General features: G+C 38.7%; 1 protein-coding gene across 4 annotated transcripts in view; it reads left to right on the top strand.

Moving 5' to 3' along the window:
* The window catches only part of JADE1 (jade family PHD finger 1), a 109,374-nt gene that overhangs the window by 18,326 nt on the left and 76,160 nt on the right, over positions 1 to 14,888 (top strand). The window lies entirely within an intron of this gene.

Genomic DNA, 14,888 nt, shown 5'->3' with positions numbered 1-14,888 from the left:
TCATCTCATCTCTAGACCCCATTCTAGGAGCTTTTTGCATGGTTCCTACGTTGACTGATACCTTATGGATCCACTTTGCTCTCTAAGGGTAAAGAGCTGAGCAATATGGAGCCACTGAATCAGCTTCTGCCTCTTCTTTCTCTGTAAGCTGTGACTTTCAGCATATTTTGGATTGGAGCATAACAGGTTTTCTTAGAGCTGGATGTTAAATACTACTCACTTGATCAGCCCTCAAAATGCTGTGGATTATAACATTCACTTTGTCCTGTGCTTCTGAGAACAACCAGAAGACCACTGTGATTAACAGGTTATGGAGTACACCCTTACTCCTGTACTCAGCTGATGAGTTGTTACACAGACCTCATATGGGAAAATCTGTCATGCTCTGTTTTCTCTGGCAAAAGGTCCCTAGCAGTTCCAGAATTCATGAGATCCATTGCCTACCTCACCTCTGCCCTTTCACAACAAAAGCAAACAAGGAAAAACAGTTTCCTGGTGCTGCAGGCAGCCTGTTTTTCTAGAGTGAACCCAACTGAATGACTGACATTACCATTTTTTGGCACATTTCTTGTTAATGGTATCATTGCTGAATGGAAAGACTTTACTATTAAATGTGTATTTACTTCAAAGTGGAAAAATGCAGCAGAAGAAACAACATTAGCTTTTCAGACAAAGTAAAGATGACAGAATTTAATTTATAGGTCAACACAAACATTACAGGCATATGTTAGGCTGTTGGAATTATGAATATCTGTTCTTGCCTTATGAATAAAAAAACAAAGCAAAATATGCCATGTATAGATCTTAGCCCAGATTTTCTTTCATCTTTTTCTAAAACAAGCACTCCTAATCTTTTAAATCTTCTCCTGTGCATGAGAGAGCACATTTTATAAGGCTTGTCAAGTACCATTGCAAAGCAGGTCAATGTCATGTCACTGTGTCATTTAATAGTGTCTTTCAAATTCTAAAAATGTCTGGTCAAGGTTTATGATATTCTATAGTTCTTACACTTACACCCAGAGATCTGTTTCAGTTACATTTTCACAAAGGTTTGGCCAGTTACTATTCAGTTGTGAGGACACAAGTTGGTTTTGAAAAATTTGTTTCATGAATATTTGCAGTCCATCTGTTTATGAAGGAAGCACAGACTGAAGAGACAACATATCACAGATGAATCAGAAACTAACTCTTAATTATTTCAATTTGGAGGCAGTGCTGGGTGGTGTGCTTGCTCCTCTTGGCCTCCATACAGTCCTGCAGCTGGTGGTATAGGCTCCTGGTCTGCCCCTCTCCTCTTGAAAAAGATGGTTGTTACCCAGTCCTAAGAGCTGTACACTCTCCCATAATCCCATATCCAGAAATTGAAGGCTGACAAATATTTAATGGAAGATTTGACAGGAAATTATCTTTATGTTCTGGTAATTTTTCTGAAAGTTTCTGAATTTTACTGTAGTAAAAAAAGAAAAAAAATCAGTATACCAAAGGCTGCCTAACCCAAACCCTGTCAGCCTTCTTGTTTTAGAAGTAAGGATCAAAAAATCTGTTTATATGTGTACCTTACTGGTTATTTTTCCATCCCTGCTCAGAGGAAGGTACTGCAGTGTGTTCATTTGACACTGAAGTGTGAAGAGGACAGAGAAAGCAAAGAGTTGCTTCAGGGCACACATCAAGGGTGGTGGTGTAGGCTCAGTCATTCACACTCCCACTTACAGTGAAAGCTACTTTGTTCTTTGCAGAATAAAACCCATAACTTACAATAAAGAAAAAGAAAGATTAGGTGCAGTAGCTCCTTTGTTGAGAAAGGTGTTTTCAGAACCCAGTCTTGGAATTTTGGCAACCCTGTGCCATCTACACCTTACCATAATGCTGTAGTCTTTTTTGGTGGGTAACTTTGTGCCTTTTGGGCTCAGCAAAAATCTATTAACAAAGAAATATAACAGTAAAGAAAACCAGTACTGTTTGTGCAGAAACCAAATGTTCTCCTCATCTCTGAAGTGGCTCTTTAGTTACTTTTATCATCAGACTCCCTTTCCAATGGTTTTGTTTTTATGCATAGTATTTATCAGGAAGCTCCTCTAGTTTTTGCTGCACAATAAATGTTTCTGTCCAGGACGTCTTCAAACCTGGTTGGAGTGTGGGTCCTAAAATCAGATGCTGCTGGTGTATAAGGGGCCCACAGTGCCTATTTATCTGTACATTTGGTAAGTCATCCTTGTAGGGAGTAAATGGAAGGAAATTATGAACTGCAGGGTTATAAATACATGAAGAGTCTCTAGAGCAAAGCTTGAGTGGCTTCTAATGTCCTCAAAGCCCTGAGATTAATTTAGTGTCCTGCTTGGTTTTGCTGTTTTCTGTTCTCTGTGGAGCAGGGCTCCTTTGTAAATAGCAAGAGGAATTGTGAGAATTAGCCATAAGCCATAACTAGCCAGTTTCTCCAGGAGAATGCTGTGGCAAAGTGTTGAAGGCTTTACAGAAATCTATAAAAAAAATCTAAATCTATCAAAATCCCTTTGTTCTTATCTCAAATCTGAAAAATTAGACAGGTACCATTAGGTAGTTCTGCACTGCCATCCTTCCCTGTCCTTTGTAAAGCTCTATACAACTGCAGAGTATTTTGTAATTCTGTTACTGAAGTATGTTGCTCTGGCAAAAAATTGATGTCCTGTGTCTTAGCTGTGAGTTATAGGTGTGCATGGAAGTGTAGGGCTGGCTCTTGTGTTGGAATCTAAAAGACTCCAGCCACTCTCTGGCACCTTAAGTGCATTTGCTTGACAGAAGTCCTTTCATGGGAGCAGGACTGAGCCATGGGGTGGACACTGCTGCCTGGTACTGAGTGTGGCTTCAGGAAACTGCCAGAGAGCTTTGGTTGAGAGTGTATCAGATATCCATGTCTTTTGCTGGACTTGGCCACTTAATCAGATCTTACCTGTGTCACTGTGGTGTATGAAGTGGAGAGAAATGAAATGATTTTATTTTTGTGGTGCCGTTTACATTTGTTCTTTTTATAGTGTAATCATAATAAAAGCTTGAGTTGAGTTAAAAGTAAGTTAGAGGTTATGGGATTACAATAAGGGTTTTTTTTCTTCATGTCAGTTTCTCTTTGGTAGCAATGAAAATGCTCACTAGGTTTCAGCCTAAAATATGGAATAAGAATAGAAGTAATATTCCTGTGTGAATACATAGTTCCTTCTTCTGACAGTAAATTGATCTCAGTTATGCTTTAGAACCTACTACAGGCATTGAAAGTTACATTAAACATACTCCATGTGTGTAAGAGCAAAGAACAAATTTAAAATATATTTATTTCAGCCTCAGATGGGATATAACTCTTAATATTTCCACTTGCACCCTGGACAATATCTTATAGCTCCATAAAATTTCTTATTCTGAATGCAGGTGTTTTCTTGGAGCAATCTTGGAGGCAAAAATACCACTCCTTTCTCCTTGGAAATCTGGAATAATAACTCACAGTACAATAAATCAGTTATATCCTGGAAATGTTACTGTTTGAACAAGGGAGAAAAAGCTTACAAAATACAGATTTGATACCATTTTCTAGAGTAATGCAAAAACTTGATTGAGCACAGGGATGCATTGCCATTCCATGGTTAAAACTGACAGTCACACAAGCATTGAATACAGTCCCATCACTGGACTGAGCCTGAACTGAACTGATTAATGGAGTTCCTCAAGCACTTTGGCTCATCTCTGCTAAAATTTTTCTGGTTTACTCCACTTGGGCTTCTTTTTTTCCCCACTAGTTAGCTTTTAAAAAATCTGTTAATTATGTTAATATTTCTGAAACGATTTTTCAGAGAAATTCACTGGATGTGGTACTGTACAGTGTCATAATGCTCAGAAATGGATACATGTAAAGTATTTCTTCATTTATACTAGGCTGGTATTTTAAAATACATTAATGAAATCAATGAACATTATTGCAGACATTAATGAAATAGTTAATGGCTGCAGTAATACAGGAGTTCTTATACAAAAAGAAACTCCTGAAACCTTCAGGGTAAGCCAAATTCTTACATGTGTATTGTCTAGAAAGAAAGGATACTGATTATAACCACAGATGATGCTTACATGTGTAGATGAACACACAATTTTTTTCCTGTTTCACTTCAATGCATTTGGGAGGATCTGTGATGGAACATGCCTGCTACTTTCACTGTTAATGAGAATTGATGAAGTATCTGGAAGGTTCACTTACTTTAAGGTGTGATTTCCTGCTGGAATAAGATCTGGAGGCCAAAGGGGTGGTGAGGACTTTATTAATCTTGGCTGGGAGTAGGAAAGAAAGATCACATCATAAAACATTCTGTCAATGTCACTATATGTTCTAAGACTGGAGCAGCATTCTAAAATCTTACTGTGTCTGACAAGCAAGTCTTGCCAATTTAAAAGAGAGAAAACCACCTCAAGTCTGTATTTTTGTAAGAAATTAAAGAACTTAGCTTATTTATAGGGAATGTCCAAAAAAGCTGCTTGAAATCAAACTGTATTTGTAGATGAAGGAATCTTGAAATTGTTATGTGAGGGGCTGTGGATTTGTGGGGTTGGTTTGTTTTAATGGCAACTGGATCTAGATCTCTCTACGCAGAGGACAGGTTGGAACAAGACATGTAAAGTTTTTCTATGCCCCCCTAAAAGAAACCCCAACAGCAGTAGTCAAAGGTCTTCCCAGGCTTCAGTTTATTCAGAGGATCAATTAAAACATGCACTTTCCCCTACAAAAGCAAATTCTTTAACCATTAAGTTACTAAGTATTGCAAATGGAGAAGAGGGAAGGAAAAGGGAAGAGGGACAGGAGCTGAGAATCCCAAATAAGGATTGGGCCTTAACTATTTATGGGTGGCAAATGCTAGATCCTCCTTTTTTTTTGGCATCTTTTACTGAGAGCCTAGGTGTGAGTCCATTGACTTGGCTAATTTGAAAACCTAAATTTCCTACATTTTATGATGAGCGTGGGTACCTTCCCTCAAGAAAAGTAATTTTAATGGGACACATATATCCATGATGGAATTAAGCCAAGTTATTTTTTTTTTCTGTGCTAAAACTAACTGATTTTTCTCAACAAAATAAAAATGCCAGAGTTCTTTGTGCTCATTCCTCATCAAGCAGAAAGCAAAAATGGGACTTTTTTTTAAAGTTCAGATGTGAGAATTTCTGCAGAGCTCTGCTAGAATGTGTAACTAAAGAATGTGAAAAGTTTTAAGCCCTGGTGTCACCTGATATGACAGACAGTAATATTTCAGAATTTGCTGCCAAGTCCTAATCTAATAATGGCAGATACTTTTCCATTAGCAAAAGAGTTTCCAGTTAGTTCAGAAAAAAAATGAACCAAAGCAGTGAAGGAGATTGTGATCTGCCTAGGGAAACAACATAGTTCCTAATCTGAGTAATAATTTTTTAATTACTTTATTGCAAAAGGTTAGATTCAGACTGGATGCTGGTTTAGTAGTTGCTGATTAGCGATGCATTTATTTTGGGAAGTTTAGTAACTGAAACAGCTACAGTGGGAATTCAGCAGCAGGACAGATTATCTTTCCAATGAAACTCTGATTTTAACTCATTATAAATCAAAATTGTTTCCCTTCCCTTTGGAGTGGAGTAGGATTATTTGGAAATAATATGAAATCACTTCATCAGAAAAAACCCCAGTGACCTGTTGTCTTTTTTAGACCACCAGGTCCATGAAGTAAAACAAATGATTTTTTTCTATGTTGGTTTTTTGTTTGGTTTTTGTTTGTTTTTCTGGTGCCTAGCTAACAGAAAGGTTTTGTGGTTTATTTCCTTTTGACCTATTTTCTCCTTTTCAACCTTCCTTGCCTCTTCTTGCTTACTGCTGGAAACCTCTGGTGTCCACGAGATGGCACTAGGCCATAGCAGGGGGCTCGGATACCTGCTCGACAACTCCCATTTTATAGCATGGGTATCTCTCTTTCGAATTCCAGGAATTTGTTCAATCTCTAGTTTCTTCACACCACAAATATGCTGCCTTTTAGACTGTCATCAGCTGGGAGTTGAGGGTGACTACTGCCAGGAGGCTTGGGGGAATTCCAGTGAAGAAAAGGATCGAGTTACTAAAGTTTGGGAAAGATGCTTAGCCTGAGCACCCTCCATTAAAAGAAACTGTGAGGTGAGGAGTGTCACTGAGGAGCACAGCTAATCAATTAAACAGGGCTTTAAAATATTTAATCAATATGTTCTCAGTCTATCTTCAAACTCACATAGAAGGCAAAAGGTATTTTTATTAAATAATAATTAAAAAGATTAAATAATTTAGGAGGTGTATTCTTCAAGTAATTTTTATCGGGACTAGAAAACACAGAGGCAAATGCCAAGTGAATTGGTTCTGGGTGCAGAGCAGTATGAGCAGCAAGGACTGGACCAGGTCAACCCTCTCAGCCCCTCCAGATGAGACACAAAAATCCTTCCTGTCTTGGAGCTGCTGTGCAGCTTTGCAGGGAGGATGGGTCTTGCTTGCTGAAGGAGGAAGCAACCTTTGCAGCTGTGAAACCTGAGAGAACAATGGAGATTGTGTAGAGCAGAAGTTATGGGGGGCTCCTTTCTGCTCTCCAGGGCTCGGTGCCAGAGAAGTCCCACAGCAGCAATCTTTTCTCTCTAATAAATTCTAAACTTCTCTTGACCTTGTTGCTGCACTCCTGGCTGAAATGCCATTGACAGCAATTGAATTGCAGTTGAATGCAATCTTAAAAATTGTGGACACATCCTGAATTCCAACAGAACCGTTCTGGACAAGACCAAATGAAAGCATTTTCCTCTTCTATACAGACTGAATTTGAACTAAACATTTCATACCTGTCTTTTCCATGCACTGGAAGAACATGTCACACCACTCCATTTGCTTTGGCTTAGTTTGATAGACATAGCTCTTGTTTTCCAGTATCCCTGTGGTTTTGCTTTTTAGTTTGTATTATTTAAGTTTGGTTATTTTTTTTTCCTATGAAAACAAACAAAAAAGGACTTTCAAGGTTTTACTGGAGAAAGTCTGAAGATTTCACTTTTTGCTCACCAGAAATACCTTTTACCCTTCTCCACTCCCTCCAACTTGCTGATTTAAAATAAGTTGCTCTTAAAAGTGGGATTGAGAATATGCAGGTAGTCCTCTGTGTACCCTGCACAGGCTCTCCTTTATGTAGCACTGGTATACTCCATAGTAACTGCCCAGAAAGGGTGGTACCACCTTGCTGAGAGCAAAATTGTTCTAATATATCTGAGAACTCACTTAGAAACCTTATTTCTGTTGCATGCTTGAAAGAGCCCTTTGTTCATCCGGGCTGTACAGATGCATGGCTTGGCTGCAACACACACTGGCATTCCATCCCAACACACCCATCTGTTGATCATGACACTGACACAGGTAGGCAGACACAGTGTGCTTGTGTGGATCCATAAGTTGGTGAAAATTTGTTCCAGTAGGCACTGGAGCTAAAAGAGAAGCTGATTTCTAAAGAACACCTCCATCTCTGGAAGGTTTTATGTATCTGAGTGAGTTATTCACATAGTGAGTTTACTCATGTGGTGAGTTTGCTCTTCTAGTTTTTTCTTTCTTTTTTTTCTTTTTTTTTTTTTTTTTTTTTTTTTTTTGTTGTTGTTAAAATCAGCTGCAAGCATACAGAAAGTGAATCCTCAAACAATTAAAGAGCAGACAGAAGTAATCCTGAAGGATATTATTATTTATACTTAAGTATTACTTTGAATCATCTGTTCAATTTCAGGTCCTTGATTTAATTCCAAGTTCTATGCAGAACATACCTGGTTGTTATAAACTCCTTTTCTCTGCTTTGTCATAAAACTTCTTCTATCCACATACATAATAAAGCCATAGTTTTTTCAACTGTATCAATATGCCTAAAATCTAATCATGTGAACATTCCCACTGACTTATTTAGTCATGTGCAAGAACTTAGGCAAATGCTGAAGTTGCAAGAATTGAAACTGAATTATTACTTTGTCATCAGAGGCTTAAAATCCTTGGAAATGTCTGTTTGCCAAATGAGACACAAAAGATACATAAGATGGTTTTCTGTGCATCACAAAGGGAAATCTATTTAAACAATAAAATAGTATTACTCCTTGTAACACATTACTGGACTTTCATAGGAAGTAGTGCACAACTGTTGGATTAATACATGTAGGGATATCTAACGTGTGTTTTACATTATATACCAGGATGAACTGTGTAATTTTTTATACACATATATATATATATATATATGTGTGGGTATATAATCCTGGATTGCAGCCAAGACAATGAAAGAAATATTGCTTGTGTAGATGCTCTGAATGGCCTCCTTTGCAGTCATCATCATGCAGGCATTTTCCTGTCTCATATCCACCACCCCTCAATGCTATTCCCTTTAGGTAGCTGAATTTCTGGCTCATGTCACACTGCTGTTCCCTCCACTGCCTGTCAGCTACTAGGATTCATTTTAAATGAGGTAGTCACTATCCTTATTTAATGAATGATAATACTTTGGCCAGTGCAGTTTAGGGATTGGGAGGATTTAATAGATCAGCTGGCTGAATATAATACAAGATTCTCAGCAGTGAAATAAGCATTTGAAATTCAAATTTTATAAATGGGTTCTTTAAAACTATTTGATGTTTAATCACACCGAAAAAGAACTTTATTGCACTACTGCCTGTAAGACTTTGGGATGCTGTCTGTATTCACACCACACCAACACAAGAGAAATTATCATTACTTACTGAGGAAATAATCTCTTTTCTTTCTAGTTGGATTATATTTAAATCCTAGAAAATTTTGACAAAAGGGTAAGATGAAAGCTAAGGCCAGTGATAGATTTAGTCCTGAAATAGCTGAAATGGGGCTTCTGGGAGAGGTGGTGGGTTTATATCAACTGCATGGCAGCTCTGTATGAGATGTGAGCACAGCAGTGTCAGAGAGGATGACTCCCATAATTTATGTGCTTTTATACAAACTGGGTGGTGCTGCCTTACCCATGCAAAGGAGGCATTTTTTGGAACTCTGGGTGCTTTTCCCACAGCCTAATTCAAGGGACTCCAAGGCACGTGCCTGTGTTAGGTGAGTAGGAATCCTAGGATCCCCCATAATTGTTGGGAGAAAAAGGTTTCTGCCACCCAGAGGGCAATTCAGGGTAAAAATTCATCAGAGGTGACTGAGTTACTCCCCTGAGGAGGCCCTCTGGCCCTGCTGATTCACATGAAGCCATCACCAGCTAGCTTCCTACTTTATTGTATAAAACAACAGAAAAAAAATATGGCAATATCAAGAAAAAAAATCAAATACAAGCCTGTACTATGCCAAATGCAAAATTAGCCAAAATTGTAATGCTGAAAATGCCTGCTTACCACAATTCTGGTCCTCCTAGCTTGCTAAAATTGTTCCAGGTGCACAGGGATGTGTTACTGGGCATGTCTGGAACTGCTTCAGATATGGTAATGATGGAGGGGCACTGTATGTTATGCCTCAGAAACTAGATGCTCTCATCACATTCTTTTTTTTTCTCTGTGTCCTGATTATTAATGATTTTAGTGGTTAAAACAATGGTTAGAAAGCCCATTCTCATTTAAAAGCTGATATGCAAGTGGAGGACAACTTATAGTTAAAAATTAACACTCTGATAGCAATAGATGCTGTATAGTAAGAGGAGAAAGTGGTTCTTACCTGGGGCAATTGTACAATGTAATAAGATTGTTTTAATTTAGAATGGGAGAAAAAGTTTAATCAGGAACTGTGGAATTGGCAATGCCAGAACCAGGTTGATTCCATCACTGCAGCACAGGTTTGAAATTTCTAGTGGACCTAAGCAGAACAAAGATTATGCTACTAATTTTAAATTTGGTTGTGGTGGTGTTTTTTTTATTTATTTATCACTATAAGACAACGGAAAGAAAGGCAATAAAAAGTGTTAGCAGATAAATGGCATTAATCTGTGGCAAAGGAAGAGGTAAGTTGAAAGGGAGAGAGAATGTCCAAGGCAGAAGGACTTCATGGGAAAAGAAACAATGTTAATGAGATTTAAAAAAATAAGGAAAAGGGTTTTTTTGCAGAAAATGACCAAAAGGTGGCACTACTCCATGCACTGGTGAGTGCCTGGAGCCCTCAGCGCTATCCAGCGCTCATTCCGGAGTGCTTGACATGTGCTTTTCTTCCAATACACCCAGGGAAACGATGTCCTCAGAAGAAAGCAGATCTCTTTGTGGCTACACTTGGCTTTTCTAGCGGTACACAAGGCTCCGTGAAATAAAATATTTTAATAGGTCTGAAAATACTTGACCAATTCCCTTTCTCTTCACAGACACTCCTGTGTTCTGGGCTGCTGGCTGTATCTCTTGCTGTAGTCTCAGATGTGTTGCTAGGATCACAAAGTCAGACAGTTATGATTGTGGCTTAATTGACATCAGCCTGGATCCATAGCAAAATTTAACAGGACTAAGACATACTTGATCCCTCTCCTTAAGAAAAATTCTGGTTACAGCTCATGTAAAATCATAATGAGCAGTATCTGCAGGTTACAATTCAAACAGGTTGATTCTTTATGTCCAGAGGAGTCACCTCATAATGGCAGTAAAACTACAGGTGTTTAGGTGGCAAAAGCTTAATTTTATGTCCTGTGGCCATTATCCTCCCACAACTTTCAGACAGAATCCAGCCAATATTGGCTCCCTTTTTCATGCTTGAAAGAAACAGCTGAAGGGTCCTTGCTGTTAGCATGTACAGCATATGGTGATATACAGAATTATTGCAAGTCTGAACATGCATGACAGAGTTCTTAGTTCCTGCAGTGCCAGAGCTGCACCTCTGGCATTAGATTTTGCTGTGCTCTACCATCATTGCACAGTCTGAGCATAACTGTGCCTCTGCCCCTGCTTTTTTGCCTTTTTTCTCTGTTCTCTTTCCTTTGGCCTCCTGACAGCTGGGTCTGCATTACATCTGTGGTTGTCTTGCTTTAATGGAAGTCTTCAGCCTCCCTTCCCCTTGCCAGGAGTGTTGCTGCTTTTTGCTAGGACAGGAGCTGCAGAGAAGTGACCCACCAGACATTTGCTGCCAGTGGAGGTTTGTGTGTCCTGGAAGGCAGTTAGGGATGAGCAGCAGTTCAGTGAGGGACAGAGGGGCTGGGGTATAAATCTCTTCCATCTGATAGAGTTCTCTTCATTGATCTTAGTCCAAAAAGCACATCCATAGTGGTATCACTGCTCGTACTGCTTACAGTGTTAAGAAAGACATAAAGAATATTCCCTGCTACTACTGCATGTCCTAGTGTAGGAGTAATGCTTCCATTGCCCAGGAGCTGGGCTTCTCTTCCAGAGAACTGCAGTTCTTCTGTGGTTATATCCTTTATATCCAGAAAACATGGAAGGTGACAAGACTTGTTTTGAAAACTATTACATCCAACAGTAACTGAGCCATTGGTTATTCTCTTCAGCCAGGGTGAGGCTTTGTTTTGCTTCTTCTGATGTTGACCTGGTTTAGTGGCTTGTCACTCCTGAGAGTCAATTCAATTCAATTCCCTCTTCTGGACACACATCCCTGTTGCTTCCCTGCTGCTGGCTGCCTGCTCTCTTTGATCATACCATAAGCCAGTTTCACTCACTGAAGCAGAGACAGCTAATCCAGCAAAAGAAGTTAATAGTTCTCTGTGACTTTATGGGAGCTGAAACACCTCTGCCCAGGGCTGACATGGTGAGTGCTGTAACTGCTGCAAGGAAGGAGCAGTGAATGAAGAAGGCAAAATGCTCCAAGTATGAGAATGATGTTACATTGGCTCAGCCTTTCTGTGAAAACTCACAGTGAATGCAGTGTTGGAAGAAGAAAAGTTACTGGTAAAGTGTACTTTGCAAAAATTGATAATTAAGGGGCCTTGTGGTGAAATAATTATACTCTGTACTGCCTGAGAATACGTGGATGCTAAAGGTGCAGGCTTGCCAAGATGTTGGTTTTCCCAAGAAAGCCAAATTCAGAAACTCTGTCTCCTTCCCTTGATGGTGAGTTTCCTGTTATGTGTTCAAAGTGGCTGCCTCCTCAGTTCTGCCAAGATAATATTTTTAAGGAAGCATTATAAACTGGAGCACTGAAACAAACTGACTTAAAAACCCACTTCTTGAAGCTTGGTTTTTGTTATTTTTTAATCCCAGATCATTTCAGTAAGCTCAGTATTTCACGAAAGTATAAAATTAAATTATATAGATGAATCTAAGTCAGTAATCTAGGAGGACATCATTACTAAAAGACAAATTTCTCCCTACTGATCCAAAAAAACCCAAACATGCAAACAGTCTTCTAAAAGATTCATGAGTTGAATCAGCTCTTTGTGCTCATGTGTGTGTGTGTGTGTATACACAGGCACATTCTGATCTGTAGTGGGACTCAGTACAAAGTGTTAGTGGTGAAGAACCTGTGGCTGGGAATGAACAGGAGGGAAGCAAAACATGGTCTGAAGGTCTCATATTGGCTGAAGCTAAAGAAAGCATTTTCACCTTCGTGTCCATCTCAGAATGTTTCACTGTTGGAGCAGAACTAGCTACATTTGTGACTCTTCTAAATCTGGAGGCCTTTAACGCTGCTTTTCTGTATTTTTTTCCCATTTCCCACATGTTGTGCATGAACACAGTGTTTTGGTGTTACGATACCACTATCCTGATTTATCTCTTTGTAACACTGGGAAGTGTTCTGGGCGCCCTGAGGGAGGAGGCAGCTCTGGGTGTGCCTGCAGTGTAAACACAGAGAGAGCCACAGCAGGTGTCATCAGCCTTTATTTTTGACCTGATAATGTCTCTTTCATTTCTGGTTATCTAATATGGAGAATTCCACAAAATTGTAAACTCTAAACCATACTATGTAGTTTATCAGGTGTCAAGGAAAACCTTTTTTTTGATCATCATCAGCAGACCCAAACTACTTAATCACCAGGGTGACTCCCTGAAGTACACTGAGTTCATGTAAATGGGGCAATTGTTTGCTAATCAGCCACAGCCGATTTCCTCCTTCTTGGCTGGGACCAACTACTTCCTTCTCCCAATGCTTGGGATAGTTTAAGGCTATAAATAGTTTCTCCTTCTGCCTTTTGTATGAGGAAGCATTTTCCTATATCCCTGTTGCTTCTGCATGTTCTATTTTACTTATCCTGACTGCAAGCTTTACTCTGTGCTCCCTTTCTTTATTTCACCTGGTTACCTTGTTGTTAAAAGTGAAAATCCTGAAGGAAGATTTGGGGTTTTTTATTGTAAAAGTGGATACTGATGTCATGCACTGGTATATATGGGGTTTTTTTGTGTGCTGTTACAGCATATGTGTGCTCAGATTTTGTGCTCTTCAAGTTACACAAAGTGCCAAACACAGTTAACAGGATAAGAAATATTTTTAGTCTTTCTGATGTCATTTAAACATAAAGTTCCTTCTTAAATTTCCACTGGCAATGACCGAGCAGTCATTTATTATAAGTTCTAGAGGCTAAAAGTGTGAATTCTTAGTCCTGTTGTTGAACTCCAGTAGGCAGGAATCCTTCTCATAATCAAACAAAAATAAATATATTAAAAAGAGGGAGAAAAATTGCTTCTACTCAGTTGTCATAGCTGTAGATATTACTTCAGTAACAGTACATTAAAATATTCTGTAAGACTTTAGCTGGTGTACTTTTAAAATTAATAATTTCTATAAGGCTTTTGAAATTGTAACTTAAATTAGCCTTACCAATGACATACTAAGAACACTTAGGTTTGAGTATATTATTTCTACCTTCTTGCATTATTTAGAAATGTTACAGCTATGCCATTTTCTTAGAAGCCTGCCATCCTCTTACTATCAACAGAGATAATCCAAAATTATTTTCAAATATTTAACAAAACATTGGAGAGTCATAAGTAACATCTATATGGACAGAGGTGATAAATACTGAAGATGGTACCAGTTTGATCTTCTTATATGTGGCAGTGTAGAATTTGCTATAATTTTCTAAACAAACAGACAGAAACGCTCATCTGCTTTCCTGAATTAGTTTAGGGAAGTGTCCCACAAGGTGTACTGAGATATTAAAGGCCATTTTTTATGCTTGGTAGGGTTTTCCCTTGCATGTGCTTGAAGGCACAGAGATAGTTGGGAAATGACTCTGTGATGATTCTTCTGAATGATGTGCAGCCAAAATGGGATGCAGAGCTGATGAAAGAGGACAGGATGTGTTAGCAGTCCGTCTCCAAGACATGCTTATAAGTAAATAATATTAATCCCTTTAGAGCAATGTACAACCACATTATTAAACCTGGTTCCTGAAGAAACTTAGGCTGTGGTGCTTAATAAAAGTGTCATGTTCCTTGAGTTATTAGTTCCTCCCTCACTATTGAGAATAGTTTTGAGCTTTTCCTACTTTATCTGAGGATTTGTATTGTGTGAGGAAATGCAGGCACAGTACAATCCAGATATTAGCTGTTACCTCAGCTGGAGAGGAATGGAAACCTGACTGGGACAACAAAGGGTGCAGGAAACACTTCAGGAGATTCAGCAGATTTCTCAGTGGCTGAGGTGAAAAGGGAATTTAAGTTGAAAGGGCTGTCTGTTGGCAATGTCCAAATCTAGTGAGTTTACTCTAATTGCCTCCACATCAAATTTTAAAGTTTAAAAACACAAATATGTTATAATGCAGTGTTGATAATTTCTCTAAGAAGTCTCATATCTGTATTTTTAAATTGCCTCCATCTGGTTATTGAAACAAAATGAAACAAAAAGAACAAGTCTAGCTGCTCAGCTGGCAAAAAAAAATACTTCCCTTGAAATTAGTGAAATGATACCAATTTGTATGAGCAGAGAAACTAGCCTAGGTCTCTCTCTCACCTATCGTGTTATTGTGTGCCATATGAGGGACATTTGCATATTCAGA

Source organism: Heliangelus exortis, chromosome 10 (genome assembly GCF_036169615.1).
Source record: "Heliangelus exortis chromosome 10, bHelExo1.hap1, whole genome shotgun sequence".
NCBI classification, from domain to species: Eukaryota; Metazoa; Chordata; class Aves; order Apodiformes; family Trochilidae; genus Heliangelus; species Heliangelus exortis.
This window is presented reverse-complemented; position numbering and strand designations above follow the sequence as displayed.